We start from the raw sequence: 9,321 nt of genomic DNA, 5'->3' as shown, positions 1-9,321 counted from the left end.
TGTGAAGTCAACCAGAAATATTTGATTGGACTTTACAGGCTTTATCCTGCACTAAACGCTATTCCCTTATCATCTGTACACTGTGAATATCTCGATTGTAATCATGTGTTGTCTTTCCGCTGACTTGTTAGCATGCAACAAAAACATTTCATTGTACCTTGGTACACGGGACAATAAGCTAAACTGAAATCACATTGATTCCAACCAGCTCTCTGCCTATTCAATCCCATCTTACTGCTCTTTCTCCGTGACCATACAACCCGCAGTTGCTTGTCCAATTTCCTTCCAAAAGCCTGAACAGTCTTTATTTCCACCACACTTACAAGGAATGAGCTTCAATTCATAAGGAGTCTTTCCCTACCTCCCTCCCCTTTGTGTTTTATACACTGCTTTGCATCCAACTACACAGATGAAAGAGATTTAAGATGCAACATGTAATAAGATCCATCTGGAATGAAGGGAGAAGAAATACATCAGACTTACTGCAGGTTAATATACAGTTCCTAATAGTGTGTGAGCACTGAAGGTCGACTTAGTGTGTAGGCAAATTTACATGACGAGTAATGGGCCATGAAATAACAAAAGAACTTGGGAGATTCCAGCTGTCCTCAAAGAAACTAGGAGGAAGGTAGAGTGGAAGTGGGAAACGGAATCGTTTTTTATTATGGACATGGGACTCTTTATTCATCATGCGTGGATGAAAAATAGTCCTGTGTACATGATTTTTATCTGTTAGGATACTATTCATTAACAACTGCTGGCCTGTTATTAACTGTCTTGACTTCTTCATGCCCCTACCTCACTCCACTCTCACCCCCTCTGAACACACAGCCCTGTGCTCACTCAGCAACTATCCCATCATTGTTATTAAACCCGCTGAGAAAGGAGGTGACGTTGCAGTCTGGGAAGTTGACCTCTACCGTGTTAAGGCATGGTGGCAACTCCCAGACACCTCCACATACCTACCCTTTGACCATGACCCCACAGATGAGCACGAGGCCATCACCTTAGACTGTTACTGATCTCATCGCCTCTGGTGATCTTCCCTGCACAGCTTCCAATCTTATAGTTCCCCAGCCCCACATTGCCTGCTTCTATTTGCTTCCCAAAATCCACAAAAAGGACTGCACTTGGCAGACCTATTGTTTTTGAGTGAGTTTGCCCCAAAACGTCATCTCAAAATGCCTTGATTCCATACTATCCCTCCTTTTTCAGTCCTTTCCCACTTACACCCAAGACACCTCACATGCCCTTCAACTCTTCATTAACACACTCGCTAGGCCCACATTCCCTTATCTTTACCATGGATGTCCAGTCCTTTTACACCTCCATCCCCCTTGAAGGTCTCAAGGCCCTCCGATTTTTCCTTGAACAGAGAAACTATCACTTTCCTTCCACCAACACTCACCTCCACCTGGCAGAACATGTCCTCAGCCTCAACAAGTTCTCCCTTGACTATTCTCACCTTCTTCAAGTCAAAGGTGAAGTCATGGGCACTTGCAAGGGCCCCAGCTATACCTGCCTCTTTTTTGTTATATAGAACATACAGCACAGGAACGGGCCCTTTGGCCCATAATATTAGTGCCGAACATGATGCCCAACTGATCTAATCTCCCTATACATGATCCATATACCTTTATTCCTTGCACTTCCATGTGCCAATCCAAAAAGCCACTATTATATCTACCTCTACCATCACACCTGGCAATGTGTCCCAGGCCTCTCTGTGTAAAAAACTTGCCACACACATGTTCATTAAACATTCTCCCTTTCACCTTATAGTTTTGCCAGGGTGGACATTTCCACCCTGGCAAAAAGGTCTGCCTGTCTACCCCATCTGCATATCAGAGTAAACAATCCAAGTCTATCCAACCTCTTCTTGTAGCTGAAACTCTCTAATCCAGGCAGCATTCTGGTAAATCTCATCTGTACCCTCTCCAAACCTGCATATCTTTCCTGTAATGGGGCAACCAGAACTCCACTCCTCGGTTCACTCATCTCGTCCCACCCAACCCACCCCCTCCCCAGGTATTTTCCCCTGCAACCGCATGAGACGTAAAACGTGTACCCATACCTCTTCCCACACATCCATCCAAGGACCAAAACAGCCCTTCCAAATGAGACAGGTTTACATTCTCTTCGTCTTACCCCATCTACTGCAACCGGTGTTCCCGATATGTTCTCCTTTACATTGGCGAGACCAAGACTGGACTAAGCGATCATTTAGCTGAACACTTATGCTTGGTCTGCCAGCCTTCAGCTGTCTCCCAGTTGCAAACTATTTTAATTCCGCTTCCCATTCCCAAACTGATCTTTCTGGCCTGGGCCTCTATTACCAGAGAGAAGCGACACGTAAATTGGAGGAACAACACCTCATATTCTGCTTGGGTAGCTTACAACCCTACGATATGAATATTGAGTAGAAACAAAGAACTGCAGATGCTGGATTACGTAAAGGAGCACAAAATGCTGGAGTAACTCAGTGGGTCAGGCACCAACTAAGGAGAACATAGATAGGTGACTGAAGTAAGGTTTTGAACTGAAATGTCACCTATGATATTCTTCATTGATGCTGCCTGACCTGTTGAGTAACTAGTATTTTGTTCCAACCAGCTGCCTATCAAAAACTCCCTCACCTCTGTCGACCTATTACCTGCCATGCTTTGTTCTGATTCTCCCCTTTTCCAACATTCTTCTCCCAGCCCCCCATAATCAGTCTGAGGAAGGGTCTCAATCTGAAATATCACCTATCCATGTTCTCCAGAGACGCTACCTGACCTTTAGTTTAATTTAGTTTAGTTTAGTTTAGAGATACAACGCGGAAATAGGTTATTTGGCCTACCAAGTCTGCAACGACCAGCGATCACACTAGCACCATCCTACACACTAGTGACAATTTACAATTTACAATTTTAATCATAGCCAAAGCCAATTAACCTACAAACCTGGACGTCTTTGGAGTGTGGGAGGAAACCCGAGCTCCTGGAGAAAATCCACACAGTCACAGGGCGAACGTACAAACTTCATACAGACAGCACCTGTAGTCAGGATCGAACACGGGTCTCTGGCGCTGCAAGGCAGCAACTCAACCGTTGTGCCGCTGTGCAGCACCTGAGGCCAGAAGAGAACCCAGGTCACTAGAGCATGTGGCAGCAGCTTTACTAGCTGAACTACCATGCCACCTTTGTGCAAGACCTCAGTCAGGCAAGAATGTTTTGCTCCTCTTAGACATGCCAAACGTTTTATTAAAATACATAATCTTCTGTTTTCTTTCTCCGGTTTCAGTTCACAATTAAGTAAATTGATTTCAATAACTTACCACGATAGATTGCTGGGCCAACACCTGTGAATAGGTTCCGCTACTTGCAGCCCAGGACCCCATTCCGGTTGAAAAAAGTGATCTTTCCCAGTTTTAGCATCAGTTCCCTCTTGTCGTCAAATACAGCAACATAAGAAAATGCAATTAATATGTAAATTAGATGGTATAGATCCTTTTTCGCTTTTTTTAACTGGATTGTCTTCCAGATGTGGAAAACCATAAAAAGGTTTCCTGATGTGATGCATATTGTACATTGTAAAACTGTAACGGAAATCTTCACAATTATTTAAGAATACCAGAAAAACTTAGAAAACCACCAATGGCCAGACAATCTGTAGCTGAAGATTTAAAGTATCTATGATCCATGGACACTCGCTGACCTCCAAATGTTTGCCAGAAATTTTGGTTTCCATTTCAATAATGATAGTAATTTTTCTTCAGTTGGTGAATAAGTTTAAACCCCATTCTTGTAGATCTACCTAGAGGGCATGGTGTATTTAGGGCTGGTCTCTTCAAAAGAAAAGTAAATCACTTTGGATTTGTCGTCTAATGTTGAGGCCCCACGCTGAAACCTTGATCTAACTGCAGCCCAGCTCTGAACAGTCACAAATCAGACCAAACAAGCCCTGGGAACCCAGTAACCTTTGAATTAGTAGAAACGATCATAAAGCTGAATTTCTTTGACAAAGCCTTTAAATTTTGACCCTGGTTTATGAAGAATGGCAATCATTTTCAATTCCCATAGTCTGCAACTTCACGGGGGAAAAATACTTCAAGGTCCTATTTGCTATTATCTGTAGTAAATTAAAATCAGTTGAGAAATATATATGAAAATGAAAATCGAAAGTTTTAGCATTGCCAATTTTGAGGAAATGTAATGATTTTAATGCCATTTAACATCATTTATGTTAAATTTTCATGCAATGTCCAATCATGGATCGATTTATTTGATTTTGGAATTGTTTTGTATTGAATTTGTATTAAAAGTCTGCATTATTAAACATAACAAATGCCCTGTGTTCTGAGAAAACTCCAGACGTTAAAAGTAGCTGGTCATTAAATTTCAAGTTTTCATAATGAACACAATAGGTTAGTGAAGGTAGTTTGGAAAATTACAGAATTATCTTAACTAGGCAATTGTCATAACTAGACAATTCATGATGTACATGTTTAAGCATTAAGCCTTTGTGTTTGAATTGTGAAGTTCATTCTGCAATTGTAAACAGTTGGAATAAATGGCACCTTGTTCTGAATGAGATATTCATCGCAAACCCCGTATGCCATCGCAGGTTCAATAAAAATATCCCATGCCACCATTACAGAACATCAAATTTCATCCAGGATGACATAGGCCAATGCTACAAAACAAAATATATATATATATATTTTTTTTATTTTTTTTTGTTGCTTATGTGCCCTTGGTATTTTCAAATAGGCAGATGTATCTCTTGCATTACAACAGTAACTACACTTCAGAAGGAAAGTTTATTGACTGTAAAGTGGTTTGGAACATTCTGAAAAGCCTTGTATAAATAGTCTTATTTTCCTTTTTTACAGTTACTGTAGTTCCCTCATGGCCATTTACCCAACCCTCATATCATTATTAAGCCTGGTCCAGCTGGTACCTCATTCGATGAGAATTGCAGAAGCAATTCAAAGCATCTTCATACAAAGAGAAACAATTTACACGTGTGTTATTTCGATGGGCTGCTATATTGCCACTGATTTTAATGAGGAGTTTGATTTTCATCATCTAATCACTTTTCTCATCTTTCCCTTGGTCCAGAACTGAAAGTGCAGGAATTCCTCTGCATTGCATGGGCAATTTTCAAAAGAATATCCTATATATCAGTGTAAAGTAGTAGAAAAGATCCAGTTATTTCAAACACCAGTTACGACTGGCAAATACTGAGCTCCTGTGATCTTTCCCAAGCAGTTTAAAAAGTTGGCCCTCCCCAAACAAATTGGCCATATCCCAATCAAATTAATCACCACATGTTTCAGCTAATTACATCCGTTTATAGACGTGAACATGAGCAGTTATATTTTTAGGCAAAAGGACTAATTGATAGCTTTAATTAGCCATTTAATTTACAAAAGAAACTGATTGATATAAACCAATGTGAATTGTTCTGCCTAGAATTTTTTAGATCAAGTTTATAATATAAGGTTATTTGCAGGTGGTTTACCAGACAATAGAAACTTACATGTCTGTGAGGTAAATCTACTTCCAGCTGTATTAATTAATTAAGGAATGTTTTAATTACATTTTAAATTTACATTCTGAAGCACTGGTTCAAGGAAGATTTTACAGCTGGCAATATCCAAATGTTTAAGCAAAAATACTTTCATAAACAATTGAAATTTTAAACATAGTTTCCTTCCGAGGGTAGTGATTGCAACCAAAGCTGGTATTCATGGTGAAGATGATTTTTGATGATTTAATTTCAATATCCTTCTGGAGGCCAGGAAGGATAGAAAGGTATATATATACAAGCGTTCGAGAAAATTAAACTGCAAATAAGGGAACATGGATAAAAACTGATGATATCAAAACTAAGAATTATGTCAGGAAGCTTTTCTTCAGTCAATGAATGATTAATACCTGTAATTTGTATGCATAAAATACTGAAGTTCAAACTGTTAGGCAGTGGTTATTTGTCTCTCTTTTGTTGATATAGGATTTAGTTGCAGCTGACAGTAACTTGCTTGCACTAAAGCAAGAGCAAAATAATGCTAGCAGTGGAAATCTGAAATAAAAACAGAAAATGCTGGGAATACTCAGCAGGTCAGACCACTTCAGTGAGGGGGAAAAACATAGTTTAATGTGAAATAAAGGCAAAGAGTGTTGGAAAAGTTCAGGTGAGGCAGCATATGTGGAAAGGGAAACAGAGAATAATCTCTCATACAAATATGGTATGTAGGGGCAACTCAACAGGTCAAGCAGTCTTACTGGAAAGAGAAACTATTTCAAGTTAGTCAAGAGTCAAGAGAGTTTTATCGTCATGTGTCCCAGAGAGGACAATGGAATTCTTACATGCTGCAGCACAACAGAATATGTAAACATAATACAGAACGGGAGATAGAAGTTCAGTGTGTCTATAGACCATAGATCATATATATATACACAATGAATAAACAGATAAAATGCAATAGTAATAATAGACTATTGACATGTAATATAGACATGTCTCCTTCCCCACTAGAGTAGACAAGACACTGGACAAAGTCTACACCAACATGGCTGAAGCTTACAAAGCCACCCCCCTCCCCCACCTTGGTCAGTCTGATCACGTCTCATTGTTCCTGCTCCCTAAGTACTTCCCACTCATCAGACGGGTTAAACCAACTGTGAGGACAGTTAAAGTCTGGTCAGAGGAAGCGGACTTCACACTTCAGCAGTGTTTTGGAAACACTGACTGGAAGGCGTTTGCAGCCCAGGCCACCCTTGACTCCCACACGGACATTGATTCCTACACATCCTCTGCTCTGGACTTTATAAACTCCACCATCAATAGTGTCACCTCCCTCAAACAGGTGACCATATTCCCGAATCAGAAGCCATGGATGAACAGCGAGGTCAGGCTACTGCTGAAAGCACGGGACACCGCTTTCAGGTCAGGCGATGCTCGAGCCTACAGTTCAACCAGGGCTAACCTGAAGAGGGGCATCAAGAAGGCCAAGCACTGCCATAAGCTCAGGATTGAGGAGCACTTCAACAACAACTCCGACCCCCGACGCATGTGGCAAGGCATCCAGGCCATCACGGACTACAGACCCTCCAACACCACCCCCACATCCAGCGACGCCTCCTTCCTTGAGGAGCTTAATCACTTCTATGGCCGCTTCGACAGGGACAATCTAGAGACAGCCATCAAGGCTATGCTACCTGCCGATCACCAACCCCTCACACTCACCCCCTACGATGTATACGTGGCACTGAGTAGGACTAATGCACGTAAAGCTGCTGGCCCTGACGGCATCCCCGGGCGCGTGCTCAGGGCCTGTGCTGCGCAGTGACAGACGTCTGGACTGACATCTTCAACCTGTCACTTGCCCAAGCAGTTGTCCCCACGTGCCTTAAAACCACCTCCATCGTGCCAGTGCCAAAACACTCCACTGCGGCAAGCCTCAACGACTTCCGCCCAGTTGCACTTACCCCCATCATCACCAAGTGCTTCGAGAGGCTGGTCCTGGCACACCTCAAAAGCTGCCTACCCCCCACACTGGATCCCTATCAGTTTGCCTACCGCAAGAACAGGAGTACGGAGGATGCCATCTCAACGGCACTTCACTCCGCCCTCTCCCACCTCGACAACAGAGACACTTACGTAAGAATGCTGTTCATCGATTACAGCTCAGCATTCAACACCATTATACCATCAAAACTGATCACCAAACTCGGTAACCTGGGCATCGACCCCTCCCTCTGCAACTGGATACTGGACTTTCTAACCAACAGACCCCAGTCTGTTAGGTTAGACAAGCACACCTCTTCAACCCTCACCCTGAACACCGGCGTTCCACAGGGCTGTGTGCTGAGCCCCCTCCTCTACTCCCTCTTCACCTATGACTGCACACCTGTACATGGTACTAACACCATCATCAAGTATGCAGATGATACAACGGTGATTGGCCTCATCAGCAACAACGATGAGTCGGCCTACAGGGAGGAGGTCCAGCACTTAGCAGCATGGTGCGCTGACAACAACCTGGCCCTTAACTCCAAGAAGACCAAGGAGCTCATTGTAGACTTCAGGAAGTCCAGGGGCGGCACGCACACCCCCATCCACATTAACGGGACAGGAGGTGGAACGTGTTTCTAGCTTCAGGTTCCTGGGAGTCAACATCTCCGATGACCTCTCTTGGACCCACAATACCTCAACTCTGATCAAGAAGGCTCACCAGCGTCTCTTCTTCCTGAGGAGACTGAAGAAGGTCCATCTGTCTCCTCAGATCCTGGTGAACTTCTACCGCTGCACCATCGAGAGCATCCTTACCAACTGCATCACAGTATGGTATGGCAACTGCTCTGTCTGCCGACCGGAAGGCATTGCAGAGGGTGGTGAAAATTGCCCAACGCATCACCGGTTCCTCGCTCCCCTCCATTGAGTCTGTCCAAAGCAAGCGTTGTCTGCGGAGGGCGCTCAGCATCGCCAAGGACTGCTCTCACCCCAACCATGGACTGTTTACCCTCCTACCATCCGGGAGGCGCTACAGGTCTCTCCTGTTGCCGAACCAGCAGGTCCAGGAACAGCTTCTTCCCGGCAGGCTGTCACTCTACTCAACAATGTACCTCAGGTGACTGCCAATCACTCTCCCCCCCTCCCCCCCCCCCCCCCCCCCCGGACACTTATTATTATTTATTCAAATCATTTGCTATGTCGCTCTTCCAGGGAGATGCTAAATGCATTTCGTTGTCTCTGTACTGTACACTGACAATGACAATTAAAATTGAATCTGAATCTGAATCTGAATCTGAGACTGTTGTTGTTCAGAGCTTATTTGATGTTATGTTTAATAGCCTGATGGCTGTGGGGAAGAGGCTGTTCCTGAACCTGGATGTTACAGATTTCAGGCTCCTGTACTGTCTTCCCGATGGCAACGGAGAGGTGAGTGTGTGACCAGGATGGTGTGGGTGTTTGATGATGCTGGCACCCTTTCTGAGGCAGCGACTGCGATAGATCCCTTTGATGGTGGGGAGGTCAGAGTCGGTGATGGACTGGACAGTGGTCACAACTTTCTGCAGTCTTTTCCGCTCCTGGACATTCAAGTTGCCAAACCAGGCCACGATGCAGCCAGTCAGTATGCTCTCTACTGTGCACCTGTAGAAGTTCGAGAGAGTCCTCCTTGACATACCGACTCTCCGTCAAGCAAATATGGAAACAGGAAAGTGACTGATGGGCAGGGAAAGTAAAGAGAAGGTATATGAGAGAAGAGGGGCAGGAGTGATTAGATGATGGGGCAAGAGGGAGAAAGGAAAGAGACCAAAGAAGGGTCTA

This window comes from Amblyraja radiata, chromosome 7, assembly GCF_010909765.2.
Source record: "Amblyraja radiata isolate CabotCenter1 chromosome 7, sAmbRad1.1.pri, whole genome shotgun sequence".
NCBI lineage: Eukaryota > Metazoa > Chordata > Chondrichthyes > Rajiformes > Rajidae > Amblyraja > Amblyraja radiata.
This window is presented reverse-complemented; position numbering follows the sequence as displayed.